The 17,815-nt window shown below is 43.4% G+C and overlaps 1 protein-coding gene across 3 annotated transcripts in view; it reads left to right on the top strand.

The window, feature by feature from the left end:
- The window catches only part of FRMD3 (FERM domain containing 3), a 302,421-nt gene that overhangs the window by 10,864 nt on the left and 273,742 nt on the right, over window positions 1-17,815 (top strand). The window contains exon 1 of one of the 3 annotated variants that reach the window (XM_039250405.1): window positions 10,892-10,913. The exons of the other annotated variants lie outside the window; for them this stretch is intronic. The gene's annotated coding sequence lies outside the window, so the exon portion shown is untranslated. Of the gene's footprint in view, window positions 1-10,891; window positions 10,914-17,815 lie in introns of those variants that run through there. 3 annotated transcript variants of the gene reach the window in all.

The following is a 17,815-nucleotide window of genomic DNA, read 5'->3' as shown; positions in this document are numbered from 1 at the left end:
TACCAGTAACCATGTACTTATGCGTGTGTGTAGCAATGTTAAGAGAAGGACAAGGCTAGATTCCACTGTAGTAAGCGTTTCCCAGCTGAACTTGATCTCCAGCTGAATCTTCAGTTTTCAACTCTAATAATTAGATAAAGCCATGTCTTACCTTGAGACCCCACGTTTCGACTGTGGAAAAGGTACAGCGACAATGTATTAGGAGGGGCGCCTCCACTTGAGGGGCGCCTGGGTGGCTCAGTTGGTTGAGAGTCTGACTTTGGCTCAGGGCATGATCTCATGGTTCGTGGGTTCGAGCTCAGAGCCTGGAGCTTGCTCCATGAGTTGGCTCCATGCCTGCTTGGGATTGTCTCTCTCCCTCTCTCTCTGCTCTTCCCCCGCCCTCTCAAAATAAATAAACTTAAAAGTAAAAACTGATCTAGGATGTCCTGTGGAGGGCCCTGGAATTCAGCATCTCTAACAAGCTTCAGGTGCTGCCGCTGCCGGTCTGGGGAATAGTAAGGTGTTAGGGGAATCGATCTGTCTCATAATGAAATTCTTAATTTCTTTGAGTGTGGGGACTTTTTGGCCCTTATCTCCCTTGATAACCCCTCACCTGGCACATTTCCTTCAGTAGATGTTCAGTGAATGTTTGAATAAGTGAATGAATGGATAAAGGAATCCATCCAGGTGTGTGTATCATGACAGATTGAAAGACCAATTAGACACTGATGCCAGGGCTGGCATCATTCTGTTTGATTCCCAGCTGCTGCCGAATCATGAGATTGTTTTTCAGGCAGGATTTCCTATGGTGGCCAATCTGATGAAGTGCTGAGCATCTGAGAGCACATGAGGGCCCCGGTTAATAAGAGACTTCTTGTCTCTCTGGGCCGCACTTCCCACTCTTGCTTTCCTATATCCTGGACTCTCAGTGGCATTGCAGAGGAACTCTGGTAACTTCTTGGCACAAACAAATCATTGCGTGTCAGCCAGAAGTGCCTGGAGGCTCCCGGGAGCCGAGGGGACCCAGCTGTCCTCACTTGCAGAAGTGATCCCGGGGGCCAGTGACTCTGGAGGACAGTGGCCATGGAGGACAGTGAGAAACGCATTCGAGGTGTGATGTAAGCTCTGGAGCTGTTTTGGTCGCTTTCCCCAAAGCTTCAGGAGGGAAGTGAGAGGATAACTTAAAAAAAAAAATGAAACTTGTGCTAAGAGGAAAGAGCAATTGTATGGATCTAGCATTTATATTTTTAAAAAGCAGATTAGTGAAGCGTTTTGAAATAACCTCAATCGTATTCCATGAGCATTTCAAATATATCTTCTATATGCCATGTACAGAGTGGGGAACTAGACATACAAAGAAAAAAATAAACAGCTATCAAGAAGCTCCCAGTCATGGGGCACCTGGGTGGCTCCGTCGGTTAAGTGTCCGACTTCGGCTCAAGTCATGATCTTGCGGTTCCTGAGTTCAAGCCCCGCATCAGGCTCTGTGCTGACAGCCAGCTCAGAGCCTGGAGCCTGTTTTGGATTCTGTATTTCCCTCTTTCTCTGGCGTTCCCCTGCCCATGCTCTCTCTCTCTCTTTCTCAGAAATAAATAAAACATTAAAAAAAAATTAAAAACAAAAGAGGCTCCCAGTCATTTGGGGGAAGAGAGACAAGATAATGGTACAAGGACAAAATGACAGCTGTAGTGACAGGTCTTTGGAGACGGAGGGCCAAAAGGAGGCATCTGTATCAGACTGGAGCATCAATAAGTATTTCTGGTAGAGATGAATCTTGATTAATAATGAAAGGACAAGTGGAAATCAATTATTTGAAGAAGGAGAAAAATGCATTATAAATCAGGTGAGTCTTTGCTTGATGTAAAACCTGCATGATCAGATGTGGAAAGGAAGGAAGGGAGAATCTGGGATTAAGTCCCATGTGGTTGGTTTTCCTATCAAAGGTAATGGCCATTCCCTCTCCCCACCCCCCATCCCAGGAGAGACAAATGGCCACATAATTTTGGGGACCTATTGCAAACTGAAAGTATGGAGCCCCTTGTTAAAAAATTATTAAGGATTTCAAGAATGCAGCGGTAGACTTTTAAACCAAGTGTGGGGCTCTTCTAAGCATGGGTCATGCACCCATAAAGCTGGCCCTGAGAGAAGCAGGTTGGGGGAGAAGATGATGAGTTTCATTTTGGGCTCTTAACCTTGAGGAGCCTGCAGGGTATCCGAGTAGAGAATTCCCAGTAGACAGTCGGAAATAAGCAGGGTAAGTCAGCAGAGAGGTCTGGTGTGAAGACACAGATAAGGGAGTCCTTTGTGTTCACGCAGTGGTGATAGAAACCATGGGGGTGTGAAAGGAAATCACCAGGATGGGTCTTTTTGGTCTGACTCTCTGCTAGGGGCATCCTTGTAGATCAAACCAATGGCTATGAGCTCTGAATTCTTCCCAAGAATACTTGATTGGTTGTCACTTGTTAAGCAACTTGGAGCAGCTTCCCCATTTTCTTCTGCAAGTAGGGTGGCCAGATCACGGTTCCCAGTGGAAAAGCATTTTTCTGTTCTTCATCCTCATTTCCTTGCTCGGACTAGCAAATGAAAAAGTCGTCTCTCAGCTTGAAGGTTCTGCGTTAACAAAGCATCGGATTTTCCCTCTAGGGAAGTCACCCTTTGAGACAGTGTCATGAATGTTAAATAGATAATGCATCTTAAAATCTTACCAGCTTGGTACAAAATTAAAGTAAACATGTTGTATGAGGAGCAGCTTTGCAAGTTACGCTGTAATAATTTATCTTTTATTTAATATTCATTTATGCCTCTGAGATCTCCTATAGCCAATTTTGTTTTCTACTTAGTTCCAAGGGGATTATCGTGACTATTAATTAAAATATATTTGAGTTCTGTATAATTGCTCCAAGAAATAATCTAATATTAGTACCATAAGGACCAGATCATAGATGCACAATGGATTTTTGTTTGAATATATATCTATGAATTATGCCAAGGTTTGAAGTGTGATTATTCTGTAGCAGGGAAAGCAGTTAGCATGTTAACAGATTAGAGTTTGGTTCTTATCTCCCCCCTTCAAGGTGTAATTTGTTGCTTTAAGGCAGGAGGGCTTGCTGGTGAACACTGGTCTGGAAAGGATCGACTGAATCAGGGTATTCAGACACAATGTGAAATTCAAACACAATATCATTTACTAATGGATTGGTATTAAAATTAAGCAGTCTTAAAATATTAATAGTAGATAGGACAAAGACTTCATTAAGAAGTTGGCTATAATTCTTCCTTGGTGTTACTAGCTGATGTTATTTTGGCGGATGGTCTCTGTACATATTGCTGCTCAGTTTTCTGAAAATAATTCTAGTCCTTGTGATCTGCATCTGTATGTAGGTGTTGTGTGCAGTGTTATGGTGGTGTTGGGTATTTATTGTTCTTTGTTTAGGAGCATCCTTTCCTTTCCCTGGTCTGCCTCTTGACATCCTTGAGTAGTGAGTTAATGATGTGTATTAGCTAGTTGATTAAATTGAATCTCAGTCCCGGAGAGGTGATGTGATTTCCCTCAGGTCACATAGTTAGCAAAAGTATGATGGGGTCTGGTGTGTTGAGTTTTTGGTTTGCTCCTACTCTGCTTAAATAATATATTATTCTGTGTTTGGATCATCTTTGGTAGTCTAAATGGTGTAATTCTTTTTCACTGGTAACTTTTGTAATAGCAAAAGGGAAAAACCATACACTGGCCACATTTCTGGGTAAAGAAAGCATATTGACATTTTATTTTATTACTTATTTATTTTGGAGAGAGAGAGAGGAAGTGCAAGTAGGGGAGGAGCAGAGGGAGAGAGTGAGAATCCCAAGCAGGCTCTACACTGTCAGTACAGAGCTTGATGTGGGGGTCCAGGTCATGAACCATGAAATTGTGACATGAGCTGAAGTTGGTCTCTTACCTGACTGAGCCACCCAGGTGCCTCTGCGTATTGACATTTTAGAACTATCAAAAGGGCTCCTGGGTGGCTCGGTTGGTTTAAGCGCCCTTCCCCTATCATGTTTGTGCATGTGTGCACTCTCTCTCTCTCTCTCAAAATAAATAAACATAAAAAAAAAGAACTGTCATCTGAGGACACAATTTTCATTCTTCTCCACTTTTAGTCAATGTGTGGTTCAGTGTATATCCACGTGAAAAGTGCAATCAACTTACTGCTTATTTATGACTGTTTTGCCATATCACATTACTAGATAGTTGAAAGATACCTTCCCTTTCCCTTTACGTGGTTGGCTTGGCTTAGACATTGCTTGCAGTTTGAAATTTCAGATCAACGCCTAAGAAATTGAAAGAAAAAAAAAGAGGAAGGATGATGTCGCTAAAATTTTCTTTCTGTCCTCTCTGGTAATTTACCTTGTAGAGCTTTGTGACTGACTCTGGAAGTTGAAATCTTAGCAATCTCAGACCATGGTATTTGGAGGACTTCCGGAAGCGTATGAAAACCAAACATTTGTTAGGCCCTTGCCATATCCTCATCAGGCTCTCTTTGTTTTGAAAGCTTAGACAGAAGAATAATAAAATCTCTGGAGTCAGCGGTGGAAGAAACACTCTATACCACCTGGAGCCTTGTCAAGGAGAACTTCACCTCTTGTGTTCCCAAACCTCAAGGGAGATGTACTTCTGTGGAGCAGCATTGTGACATGGGTGGGGGTGGGGGGTCAGAAGGGACACCTTGAATGGCACCTTTTGTCTCCAGGTTTGGAGACATAGTTTCTCCGCCAGGTTGTGGGTGACACCTTCTTGGTTTGATGCTGAATAAAAGAAAAAAAAAAGAGAAGTTGTACAGTAATTCAAGGGCAGCTGTAAAGGCTGAGTTTGCAGAGCCAGCAGCAGTGTGGTAATTTGAGATGAGCAAATTAGAAGAACAAAGCAGATTTTAATCATATGCCACAGAGAGGAAGGTGGTTTAGGTCTGTCTCCAAATTGTACCTCCATTAGAGAAAGGGAGGCTTTTAAAGCTATTATCCAATATTTATTGTTAAAGATTTCTTTATTCTTTCTCCCCAGTCTTTCTTTGGTACACTCACTGGGAGGGGAGTGCCAGCCTTTGTATTGAGTGGTTGTTAAATATAAAACATTTTTCTGGTGTTCCTGGAAATGGAGGGGGAGAGAGAGAAAGAAAGAGAAAGAAAAAGATGAGGGAGAGATACTGATTTTGAGATTCAAGGTCTTTATCCTTTAGAAGATTTTGGTCTGAAGGTAAAATTCAATATTAAGAAAGTGTCTCCATTTTTCCATCCATGCATCCACCCATCCATCCACCCACCCACCCATCCGTCCATCCATCCGTCCATCCATTTGTCCATCCATCCATCCATCCATCCACGCATCCATCCATCCATCCACCGACCCATCCATCCATCCAACAAACATTTATTGAACACCTCTGTCAAGGACTGGTCTGAGTTTTAGAGATACAGAGATAAAGAAAATATGGTCCTTTGCTGCCCAGTGGAGAAGATGCCCACATAAACAGATTCAAGGTGGTAATACTATGATAGAAGGGCACCAGGATATTGTTGGAACACACAGAGCAGCCAAATTCTCCTTTACTCTCTGGTTGCTCCAAAGTAACTGCTCCTTAAAAGGATGTTCTTTGAAATAGATCACTGATATTTTCTCACTCACATTTAATTGTAAATAAGAACATCTTTAAGAACTTTGCTCTTCTTGGGGCACCTGAGTGGCTCAGTTGATTAAGCTTCTGACCGGCTCAGGTCATGATCTCATGGTTTTTGAGTTCGAGCCCTACATTGGGCTCTGTGCTGACAGCTCAGAGCCTGGAGCCTGCTTTGGATTCTGTGTCTCCTTCTCTCTCTGCCCCTCCCCTGCTCACACTCTATCTCTCTCTCTCAAAAGTAAATAAACAAAAAAAATAAAAAAAATCATATTAAGAACTTTGCTTTTCTTGCAAATATCTCAGCAAAAATTGTGCCTTGCTATATAATGCGATTTCAAGAGAAGTCACAAACTCCCTTACTTGCTTCCTACTAGATGTTCACCCACAAAGTGTCTCCTATATAGAAATTCTGGAGTAGCCCTTGGGGCTACTAATCTAGCCTGATAAGGACAGGGAAGATTTTCTGGAGATGATGTCTCAAATGAATTTTAAACAAAAGGTAGGTATTGTCTGGCCGATAAATCGGGGGAGTATGTACATATGTGTACAGCTGGGGAAAGAAGGACATTCTAGCAGAAAGCTGAGCATAGGCAAAGGCATTGTGTTTGTGGGAAGCTAAAAGAAATGCATTATGATTTTATATATCAACAGAGAGGTCTCTACTATGCAGTGGAGAGTTGGCAATTACCTGCTCAGACTATGTAGATGATAAAGTGGACAGTTGGAGTCTAGAAAACAATGTGGCTACTGTTTACTAGGGAATAATTAAGATAAGCCCATTGAGGCATGGTTTGCATGGGCCAAAATCACCTGGAGAATTGATTTGCAGCTAAGCTGCACTTCCAGAGCTAGAGGTAAGACACATTGGGTGTTCTTAGGCTTTGAGGCTTTGTTCTTACCTTTAGAAGTAAGACACATTGGGTGTTCTCAGTGCTTCTTGAAAAGCACCACCCTGAGGAGTAATGGAGTTTTTGAGTTCTTAGTGAAGGTTTTAAACTTTCATGTGTTGTTGGGGGTGGTGATGGTTCTAGAACCTTCTGTGAGCCCAGTGAGGAAGGAATCTTTCTTAATTAGAGATCAGGAACCTGACAGATCTTTCCAAGGTAACCCACTCCATTAACTTGTTACGGGAGTTCAGAGCCCAACTAGGAAGGGCCTGCTGGAAACCGTTGTGGGGGCTCTGGGAAGTAAGTGTTGAACAGAAATGAGGTGACTTGAAAAAGGCCTCCTTGTATACTTTAGACAAGCACTGTCCAACAGAACTTTTGTGATGATGAAGCTGTTTTATATCTGTGCCATCCAACTTGGTAGTCACTAGCCGAAGGTGGCTATTGAGCTTTTAGAATGTGACCTATGTGCCTGAGGAACTGAACTCCAATGTTATTTAATTTTAATTCTTCACAAATATAAATTTAAATAGCCACCTGTGCTATCATCTTAGCGGCGGTTAACTCTGGGAGGAGGGAGGAATGGAGAGGCAAGTTTGGGGAGTAGCGACGGAAAACGGTCTTGCTCTTCTCTGTATTCTTTCTGTGTCATTTGAACTTTTGATAAGCATGTGTTGTTTACTTTCGTAATTTTATTTATTTATTTATTTTTTTACAAATAGTTTATTGTCAAATTAGTTTCCACATAACACTCAGTGCTCATCCCCACAAGTGTCCTCCTCCATGCCCATCCCCCCCTCCCCCCCACATCCATCAGTCCTCAGTTTTTGTCAGCATTCAAGAGTCTCTCATGGTTTGCCTCTCTCCCTTTCCCCCACCATTTCCGCCCTTCTTCTCCCCCTTGTTCCTCCGTCAAGTTCCTCCTAATCCTCCTATACGTGCAAACATATGATATTTGTCCTTCTCTGCCTGACTTATTTCGCTCAGCATAACACCCTCAAGGTCCATCCATGTTGCTACACATGGCCAGATTTCATTGTTTCTCATTGCCATGTAGTATTCCATGGTATAGATAAACCACATCTTCTTGATCCATTCATCTGTTGATGGACACTTAGGCTCTTTCCATGTTTTAGCTATTGTGGAGAGTGCTGCTATGAACATTGGGGTACATGTGCTCCTATGCCTCAGCATTTCTGTATCCCTTGGGTAAATTCCTAGCAGTGCTATTGCTGGGTCATAAGGGAGTTCTATTGTTAGTTTCCTGAGGAACCTCCACACTGTTTTCCAGAGGGGCTGTACCAGTTTACATTCCCACCAACAGTGTAGGAGGGTGCCCGTTTCTCCACATCCTCGCCAGCATCTAGAGTTCTCTGATTTGCTCATTTTAGCCACTCTGACTGGCGTGAGGTGGTATCTCAGTGTGGTTTTGATTTGTATTTCCCTGATGAGGAGGGATGCTGAGCATCGTTTCATGTGTCTGTTGGCCATCTGGATGTCCTCTTTGGAGAAGTGTCTGTTCATGTCTTCTGCCCATTTCTTCACTGGGTTGTTTGTTTCTCGGGCGTGTAGTTTGGTGAGTTCCTTATAGATTCTGGATATTAACCCTTTATCTGATATGTCATTTGCAACTATCTTTTCCCATTCCGTTGGTTGCCTACTAATTTTCTGAAGAATAAATATAGTTAAGATGTCATTACTACCTAAAACACTCTACACATTCAATGCAATTCCAATCAGAATTGCACCAGCATACTTCTCAAAACTAGAACAAACTATCCAAAAATTTGTATGGAACCTGAATAGCCAAAGTAATACTGAAAAATAAAACCAAAACGGGAGGGATCACCATCCCAGACTTTAGCCTCTACTACAAAGCTGTCGTCATCAAGACAGTATGGTATTGGCACAAAAACAGACACATAGACCAATGGAACAGAATTGAGAACTCAGAAGTGGACCCAAAAGTATACAGTCAACTGATCTTTGACAAAGCAGGAAAGAATATCCAATGGAAAAATGACAGCCTTTTTAACAGATGGTGTTGGGAGAATTGGACAGCAACATGCAGAAGAATGAAACTAGATCATTTTCTCACACCATGCACAAAAATCAACTCCAAATGGATAAAGGACCTGAACGTGAGACAGGAAACTATCAACACCCTAGAGGAGAAAGTAGGAAACAACCTCCTTGACCTCCACCGCAGCAACTTCTTACTTGACACATCCCCAAAAACAAGGGAATCAAGAGCAAAAATAAACTGTTGGGACCTCATCAAGATTACTTTCGTAATTTTAAAAGCATGAGACACTTTGAGGAAGATGCATGCTTTTATTCTCCGAGAGGACTTAGAAAATTGGAAAGGATTTTAGATTTGGAGTCCAAAGCTTGTGTCTTTCTCAGGAGCACCTGACATCCAGGGAAGACGAGGCACTCACACTGGTGAGTAATTGGCTGGGACCTAGGCATCCAGACCTCCCTTTCCATTGTTCTTTTGACTTCACGATAAGGTATTGTTTATGTGATCCTGGTCAGTGTTGCCATGTGTTTTCTCTGTACCTAGAAACGTGTGACATACAATGACTGAAGTTCAAATTCCTCTGTTGATTGCTGGTATATAGGAAAGAGGTTGACGTTTGTATATTAACCTTGCTTTTTCTGTTGTTGCTTTCAGATGTTCTACATAGACAATCACATCATCTGTGAACGAAGACAGTTTTATTACTTCCTTCCTAATCTGTACAGCTTTTATTTTCTTTTGTTACCTCTTTGCCTTAGCAAGAACTTCCAGTACGATGTTGAAAAAGAGTTGGTGAGAGGGGACATCCTTTCCTTGTTCCTGATCTTAGTGGGAAAACTTTGAGTTTCTCACCATTGAGTAAGATGTTAGCTGTAGGGTTTTTTTGGTAGATTTTTAAATCAAGCCTAGTTTACTAAGTGGTTTTTTAAAAAATTAGTATTGGATATTGTTCAAAAGCTTTTGCTGCATTTATTGGTAGGATCATGTGATCTTTCTTTCCCTTTCTTTCTTTCTTTCGAGATGGTGCAAGTGAGCGAGGGGCAGAGAGAGAGAATCCCAGGAGGGGCAGAAGGAGAGAGGGAGAGAGAGAGGGAGAGGAAAAGAGAGAGAAAGAGGAACAGAGAGAAAGAGAGACGGGGGAGAGAGCGGAAAGAGAGAGAGACAGAGAGAGAGAGATTGAGAGAGATTGAGAGAGAGATTGAGAAAGAAGTGGAGCTCACCTGAAGTGGGCCTTGCGTTCACCCGAAATGGGCTCCCCTGATGTGGACTCAAACTCATGAACTGTGAGATCATGACCTGAGCTGAAGTCAGATGCTTAATGACGGAGCCACCCAGGTGCTCGATTTTTCTTTTTTTAGTTTGTTGCTGTAATGGATTACATGAATCATTTTTTTAATGTCGAACCTCCCTTGTGTGCCTGGGATGAATCTCACTTGGTTTTGGTGTGTAATTCTTTTTATACATTGTTGGATCATCCAGTGATTTAGACAAGGGAAATTAACTGCTAAAACTTGTAGTTATTAATAAATAAATAGCACTCCTCATGTCAGCCATTTTCCTTCCACCATTTATTTTGGAGATAATATATTTTATCTTTAATAAATACTACAGAACACAGTGAACATTCAAATAATATAAAAGATTACCCAATGAAAAAGAAAGCTTCCTATACTTTACCTCAAGTGTACTCTTCAGAGGTCATCACTCTCCACAGATTGTTTTGGTACATCTTTCCAGAATTTTCTGCTTCCTTTCAGAAAACGATTATCAACCACCTCTTATTAGGGAGTGACAACAACCTCACTGGGGCATAGTGTGTATGGGCCACGTGACCTAGAGAATTATTTTAGAGGGCTAGGTTGGCTACACTTCTAGAACTAGAGGTAAGACATGTTGGGGTTTTTTTTGGTCTTAGGCTTTGAATGCTGCCAGAAGTGGTAGAGCCTGCTTTATGTTTCTCTAAACTCCTTCATTCTCTTTGGTGGGCTTGTGCGTGTGTGCTGGATGATAGACAGCCATGTCTGGGGTCGGAGTGTCCTCACCTCTTCTTCCGTCATGTCATTTTTGTTCCTTCCTCTGCTGTGTGACTGGAATAAATGCTCTTCCCCCTTCTCTGCTTGCCTCCCTGTCCTGAAGACTTAGGCTGTCTTCAAAGAGGACCTTTCCTCCCAAGGGCCCTGTTTAAAATTCTACTCCCTCAGTGAGGTGTGAAGAACAGTCAGAGATGTTGAAAGACATCTGACGTGTGACATTCCTTCCAGAGAATAGTGACTTACTTAGATCCCAGAGGACCCCGGAGACTGAGGGGCAAGAAGAAAGGAGGCCTGGCCTCTTGGAGGAGGAGAGCTGAAAGGGAAACGATTTGCTCAGGTAGGGTGTGAGTGTGACTTGCGGTGAGGCTATTGGTTGCATATATGACCTTGGTAGACCCCGTGCTCATTTTTGCTGGAAGGCTTTGAAAGATTTTTCCAATGGATCAATAGATGAGCCAGTAAGCTTTTAATAAACCAACACAATTTTAATGCCCCGTCCCACATACTAGCTGAGCCTTCTCTCTGAAGTGACACTCCAAATCACACTGCTTCTGGTCGCATTTTTTCATAGCATGTATGGCTGTTTATTAACTTGTTCGTTGCTTTGGGCACCTGTTTGCTGTTGTCTCCTCCCACCCCTCCCCTCCCCTCCCCTCTACACTGGCAGCTGTGTGAGGGCAGGGATGCTCCTGCATCCCACTGTGTAGAACATGCCCAGCACCTGGGACATTATAGGTGCTCAGAACAAATATTGATTAAATAAATGAATACACTTTACCAAATCATAATGACCGTGATCAACACCATTTGTTCAGCGTTTACTGTGTGCCGGCCCCCTGGCCGAGCACCTTTTATCTCATTTCATCCCTATTTAAAGGTTAAGAAGATGAGCTGCAGAGCTGTCTTCTGTCCCAAATCACACAGCCCAAGTGGCGGGCTGGGATTTGAACCCTGGTCTGTCCAAGACCACCAAGTTCAGTAAATGAAGGTGTAATCCCTAGAGATGTCAACCTGGGGTGGTAACTTCAGGAAGGGGGATCTGCCAAAGGAGGAGGCTTCTGCCTTCCAAGTGAGAGACCAGACACCTGCTCTTCAGGAATTGAGATGGAGACGCCCACGCAGGCTGCCAACTGGGTTCTGCGGAGTGGATTTATCCCTCCTATGGATTCCGGGTAGATATTCTGAGCAGTTGTGAATTGTTTAGGTCCTGAGGCAGAAACCTTAGTGCTCTCTGGCATTGAATCCTAAGGAAAATGGTGCATGAAACTGAAGTAAAGAGGTCCAGCCGTTATTTATTTTTCTGTTAATGAAAGGGGGGAGAGAGCCCTTCAGCCAGTTGGGTCATCCTTTTGTTACTCCTTCCTGGCTCACCAAAGCCCCTTGGTGCATTGTGAGTCTTTTTATTTTTATTATGTCAGATTTTTGCAAACTACCTGAGAGCCATTTTCACCATTCTAGATGTCCAGAGAGGGCTCATTTCGATCCATTTTTCTACCAGGAGAGCTTCAGCCAAGAGAATTCAGAGGCCTAATGAGCACCCTCGTCCCAGCCAACTCCCTGTGTCGCGGGGCCCTTTCTAGACCTCCCTTGCTTTCCTGCCTCTACTGCTGTTATGCTATTTGGGGGTCAGTCGAGCCTATTGTTGTAAATCTATACAGCACCGTATATTTGTTAAATGCCTCATATTCAGTTTACAGGTCGTGTTCTAAGGAGGTCACTAGGTAGAGAAGGAAGAGAACTCAGAAGAATCTAGACCCAATGCCCAAGCTTTTCCTAGCAAATTAGCCATGGTGAGGACAGCCTTTAAAAACTTTTTTTTAGTGAGAGCAGGTGCACATGAGCTGGGGAATGGGGCAGAGGGAAGGATGGGGGCGGGGGTAGAGACAGAGAGAGACAGAGAGAATCTTAAGCAGGCTCCCTGCCCAGTGCAAAGCCCAACATAGGGCTTGATCCCACAACCCTGAGGTCATGAGCTGAAATCCAGTTGGAAGCTAACTGACTGAGCTCTCCAGGCACCCTCGAGGGCAGCCTTCTTGAGAGGGACCAAGTGCATCTTCCTAATGAGGGTTGGTGTGGTTCTGCATCTCTCACATCTATCTTTTTTTCCCCAGACGGCTATCTTGGGATGTAATATTCATACCATACAATCCACCCACTTAAAGTGATTTTTGGTGTATCATGGAGTTGTGCAGCCATCACCACAGTCACTCCCTCACCCCAGACCCCTTAGCTGTAATTCTTTCCAACCCCTGCATGTCTCCCCACCCTAGGCAGCCACAAATCTACTTTCTGTCTCTGTCATACAGTGTGACTGGCATCTTTGAATTAGCTTAATGTTTTCCGGTTTCCTCATGTTGTATCACCACTTCATTTCTTTTTATTGCCAAGTTGTAGTCCATCGTATGGATTTCCCCGTAATTTGTTCACCCACTCATCGGTTGGGGGTCGTTTGGGTTGTTTCCATGTTTTGGCTATTGTGAATAATGTTGCTAGGAACATTTGTGTGCAAGTTTTTACGTGGACATTTGTTTCCATACTTAGAAGCAGAATTGCTGGGTCATGTGGTCACTCTGTGTTTAACTTTTTGAGGGACTGGCAGACTGTTAGCCACAGTGGCTGCGCCATTTACATTCCTACCAGCAGTGAACGAGGGTTCCGATTATAGTACGTGCTCACCAGTAACAATGGTTACTATCTGATTTTAAAAATAAAATTTTCTTTACTTTTAAAAGTTTTATTTTTATTTTTATTTTTTTATTAAAAAATTTTAAGTTATTTATTTATTTTGAGAGAGAGAGAGAGCATGCATAAGCTGGAGAGGGGCAGAGAGAGGGAAGGAGAGAGAATCCCAAGCAGGCTCCTCACGTCAGTGCAGAACCTGACGTAGGGCTCAAACTCACGAACCCATGAGATAATGACCTGAACCAAAATTGAGAACTCAAATGCTTAACTGACTGAGCCGCCCAGGTGCCCTTGACCTTTGGCTTGTAGTCATCCTAGTGGTTGTGAAGTGGTGAAGTGGATTTGCATTTCCCTGGTGACGTCAACCAGCATCTGGACAGTAAATTTGTCCCAGGCTGCTGGACATTCTGTTAGGGGTTCATGTTTGAACAGGTGAGGCTAGCTTGGCTATTTCCGGAGCCCATTTCTCCTCAGGCAGTTTCATATCCATGAGACATCCCTTACCCTTGAGCTTTTCCACCAGTAGGGCTGTTGGGTTGTGGACCCACCGAACCACTGCCCATGCCTTCCCATGGTTTGCTCCCTTCAGAGCTGGCCTCCTGTTTTATGGCCATTTTTAATATACCACCCACAAGAAAAGGAAAGATTTAAAGCAATTTGCTTAAAATTTTTTTTTTAAATGTTTATTTATTTTTGAGAGAGAGACAGTGTGAACAGGGGAGGGGCAGAGAGGGAGGGAGACACAGAATCCGAAGCAGGCTCCAGGCTCTGAGCTGTCAGCACAGAGCCTGACTTGGGGGCCGAACCCACGAACTATGAGATCATGACCTGAGCCGAAGTTGGACACGCTTAACTGATTGAGATACCCAGGCGCCCTGGCAGCTTGCTTTTTAAAGTCCATTACAGATGTTATCCCGTCATACCTACAACCAAAGTTATGGAAGTTTCTAAGTTCACTGTGTTTTGACAAAGACACTATAGAGCAAGCCCACAGCACAGAAGGCTGTGTGTGTTTTCTAGCTTTTCAGTGTCTTACAAAATGAATAGATTAGCAGAGCCAAATTCTTAGAGTAAGTTATATTGTTTTAAATTAGTTGCTTTATTTTGAGATGTAGATTCACACCCAGTTGTAAAAAGTAATACTAAGAGATCCCATCCTTCGAACTGTTTAGCTGTGGGAGAAAGTGATTTACTGAGGGACTGGAAAATAACCCTGGAAGTGTGCCAAGAATTCAAACTATTTCTGTTGCTATCAGTTTCCTGCTTTTCCCAGGATGAGGACCATATGATCCAACAATCAAATGAGCTGCTCCTGAGGAGTGGTTATTTATCGACAGCGGCTATTCGGCTTTGCGATTCATTTTGACTTAAAGTAGACAAGTGTAATAATGCTATGTCTCTCTTTCTTCTCATCCCTGTTCCTAAGGGTCAGTTGCTAATACTGAATCCTTTCTGCCTTGGCTGCTACTGCTGCCCCTAATCCGTTAACTTTTAAAGGAAGTTAAGCCTGCAAAGATTTCATTTTAACTTAGAGCTACCCACGATGGGGAAAAGAAATCCTCTAAATGAGGCAAAGAGTGTAAATGAGCTAGAGATTATAAAATTGGTCAGTGTAATACCTGGCGTATCATTTGTGTGTGATGCTCTTGTTAATTCCATGCATATTTATAGAGTTATAACTCTGTCAGGCACTGCTTGGGGTGCTAAGGATACAGTTAGAGAACCAAACACACACAAATTCCTACCCTCATGGGGCTTATGTGCTCCAGAATATAATTATTATATATAATGTATTCTCTGGAATAATATCAGGCTGTACATTATGTCCCCAGCACTTAATTTATCTTATAAGTGGAGGTTTGTGCCTTTTGATTGCTGTCACTCATTACTCTCACCCCCTCCCCCGCCCCTCTAATAACTGTCAATCTGTTCTCTTTATCTGTGAGTTTGTTTTTTTAGATTTCACATGTAAGTGTGATCATACAGTATTTGTCATTTTCTGTCTGACTTATTTTACTTAGCGTAATACTCCTAAGGCCCATTCTTGTTGTTGCAAATGGCAGGATTTTCTTCTTTCTCATGGCTGAATAATATTCTAGTGTGTGTGTGTGTGTGTGTGTGTGTGTGTGTGTGTGTGTACACCACACCTTCTTTATTCACTTATCTATTGATGGACACTTGGATTGTTTCCATGTGCTGGCTATTGTGAATAATGCTGCAATAACATGGGGCTACAAGTATCATTTTTTGAGGTAGTGGATTGTATGGTAGCCCCTGTGGATTTCTGTGGGGAGAGCATTCCAAGCGGAAGCAACAGCCAGTGCAAAGGCCCTGAGGCTGACTTGAGAGAACAGTAAGAGTTGAATGAACATGTAGAAGAGTAGATAAAGTGGGAGAGGTGGAAGGAAATGCCCTCTGGGGGGATGTAGGCCAATGTAAACTGAATACATGTTGATTAAGAATATTCAGAAGACTAATCAATGAACTGTTTTTTTTTTTAATTGAGAGTGAGAGAGAGAGAGAGAGAGAGAGAGAGGGAATCTTTAGCAGGTTCCACGGTCAGCATGGAGCTCACTGTGGGGCTTGATCCCATCACCCTGGGACAATGACCTGAGCCGAAATCAAAAGTCAGATGCTTAAATGACTGAGCCACCAGGCGCCCCTGAACTGTTTTTTTTTTTTTTTTTAAACAATTGAAGCATGCCATGGACACAGGAAAGTATGCAAAATTGTAAGTGTACAGCATAACACACTTTATAAAATGAACACCCTCCGGTGACAGCATTTAGATCCAGTAACACGACCTGGCTGGCATCTCAGAAGCCTCTCCTGTGCCTCCCCCCAAGCAGTGTGCCCGGAGGGTGAGCACCACCCTGGCCACTAACACTGTTGGCTGGTCGTGCCCATTGTTGAGCTTCATATAATTTTCCATAAAAATTATTATGTAGTCTGGACTCGGTTGTCCTCTCGCATCTGGTCGCTCATGTTTAACATTATGTTTTTGAGATTCCTCCTAGTTGCTGCTTATAGTTCTAATTCTTTAGTTGTCATTGACATATGGGAGTCAGTTCTCTGAACATATTATTTAATTACTTTTTCATATTGATAGACATTTAGGTTATTTCCAATTTTGGCCATTACAGACTGGTTTGTTAACTTTAACTTCTTAAAAATTTTAAGAAATGTTTGTTTATTTATTTTGAAAGAGAGAGAGATTTAGAGGAGGAGCAGGGGAGAGGCAGAGTGAGGGAGAGAGAGAATCCCAACTTGGCTCCTCCTTCCTCAGTGTAAGGCCAAAGGCGGGGCTGAAACTCACAAACCGTGAGATCATGGCCTGAGTTGAGATAAAGTCAGATGCTTAATCCACTGAGCTACCAGGTGTCCCTTTAACTTCTTAAATGTTTTACTTACCTTTTTTTTTTAACTTTATTCTAAGAAGGAGGGAGACACACACAGACATACACAGACACACACACACACATGTGCACACAGGCAAGCAGGGGAGGGGCAGAGAGAGGGGGAGAGAGAGAGGGCCCCAAGCCTGTGCTGGCAGTCGGTGCAGAGCCCCATGTGGGGCCCGATCCCATGAACCTTGAGACCATGACCTGAGCTGAAACCAAAAGTCCAGCGTCCAGCCGACGGAGCTACCCAGGTGCCCCTTTTAAACTCTTAAAATAGATAATAAACTCCTACATGACACAGAATCAGCCAAATAGTGAGAGGATTTTGGAGCGTTTGGAAGATGAGCTGGAACATTCCCAGACTTGTCCAGAGATAAGGTTGTTACCTTCCTGTGGCAGCTCGAGGTGGGAGCCTGCGGTTTGCCACTGCCCCCAGGCCTAGCTGTGCCGCGGGCGTGTGTCATGAGTTGGTGTGGTTTGCTCAAGCGGTGGTTAGGACTCTCGACCTTTCCCTTTTGACATCCATCTAGCAGATGTTTGTCTGTCTTTTCCAGAGTGGCTCCTCCTCTACACCTGTGCTCTTTAAGTCTGTAAACACACCCTGCAGGGAGACTATATTTTTTAGATCACAACCCTTCCCACATCCAGGGAAGGAACTGAAGAATGTAAGCAGCTCAGGGTGGAGTCTGCCTGGAGAAGGGAAGATGTTTGTGAGTGTCCTTCATGACGTGGCCAAGCACCACCGCCAGCTGATCCCTTTTTGATGATTTTGAAGCTGACCTTTATGGAAACTCGGTTCTTGTGCTGAAAATGCAGACCAGGTAGACTGGTAGCTGTGGAGTCATGAGGCAGAAATCTGATCACCGTATTAGGAGAATGTTGGTGGCTCTCCCGTTTTCCCCTGCCGTCTTGGGCCACCTGACCGGACACTTTTCTGTTCATCAGCACATTCCCCCTCCCCACCCTCCGCCCTGCCCCCACTGCCATCTGCAAGCCATCTTCTTAGTAAACAACATGGCCGCAGCTGCCCTTCTGGTGGCCTCAGCACTTGGCTAATCTTGGAACACACCCGGGCCACCAAATGGGGCTTATGCAGCCTCGGTGCCCTTCTCAAGCGGATTGAACTGGAGGGGGACGTTTCTCCTTGTGAACTTAT

Source organism: Hyaena hyaena, unplaced genomic scaffold (assembly GCF_003009895.1).
Source record: "Hyaena hyaena isolate Hyena2069 unplaced genomic scaffold, ASM300989v1 scaffold_369, whole genome shotgun sequence".
NCBI lineage: Eukaryota > Metazoa > Chordata > Mammalia > Carnivora > Hyaenidae > Hyaena > Hyaena hyaena.
Note: the sequence above shows the minus strand (reverse complement) of the source record. Positions and strands in the feature narration are given on the sequence as shown.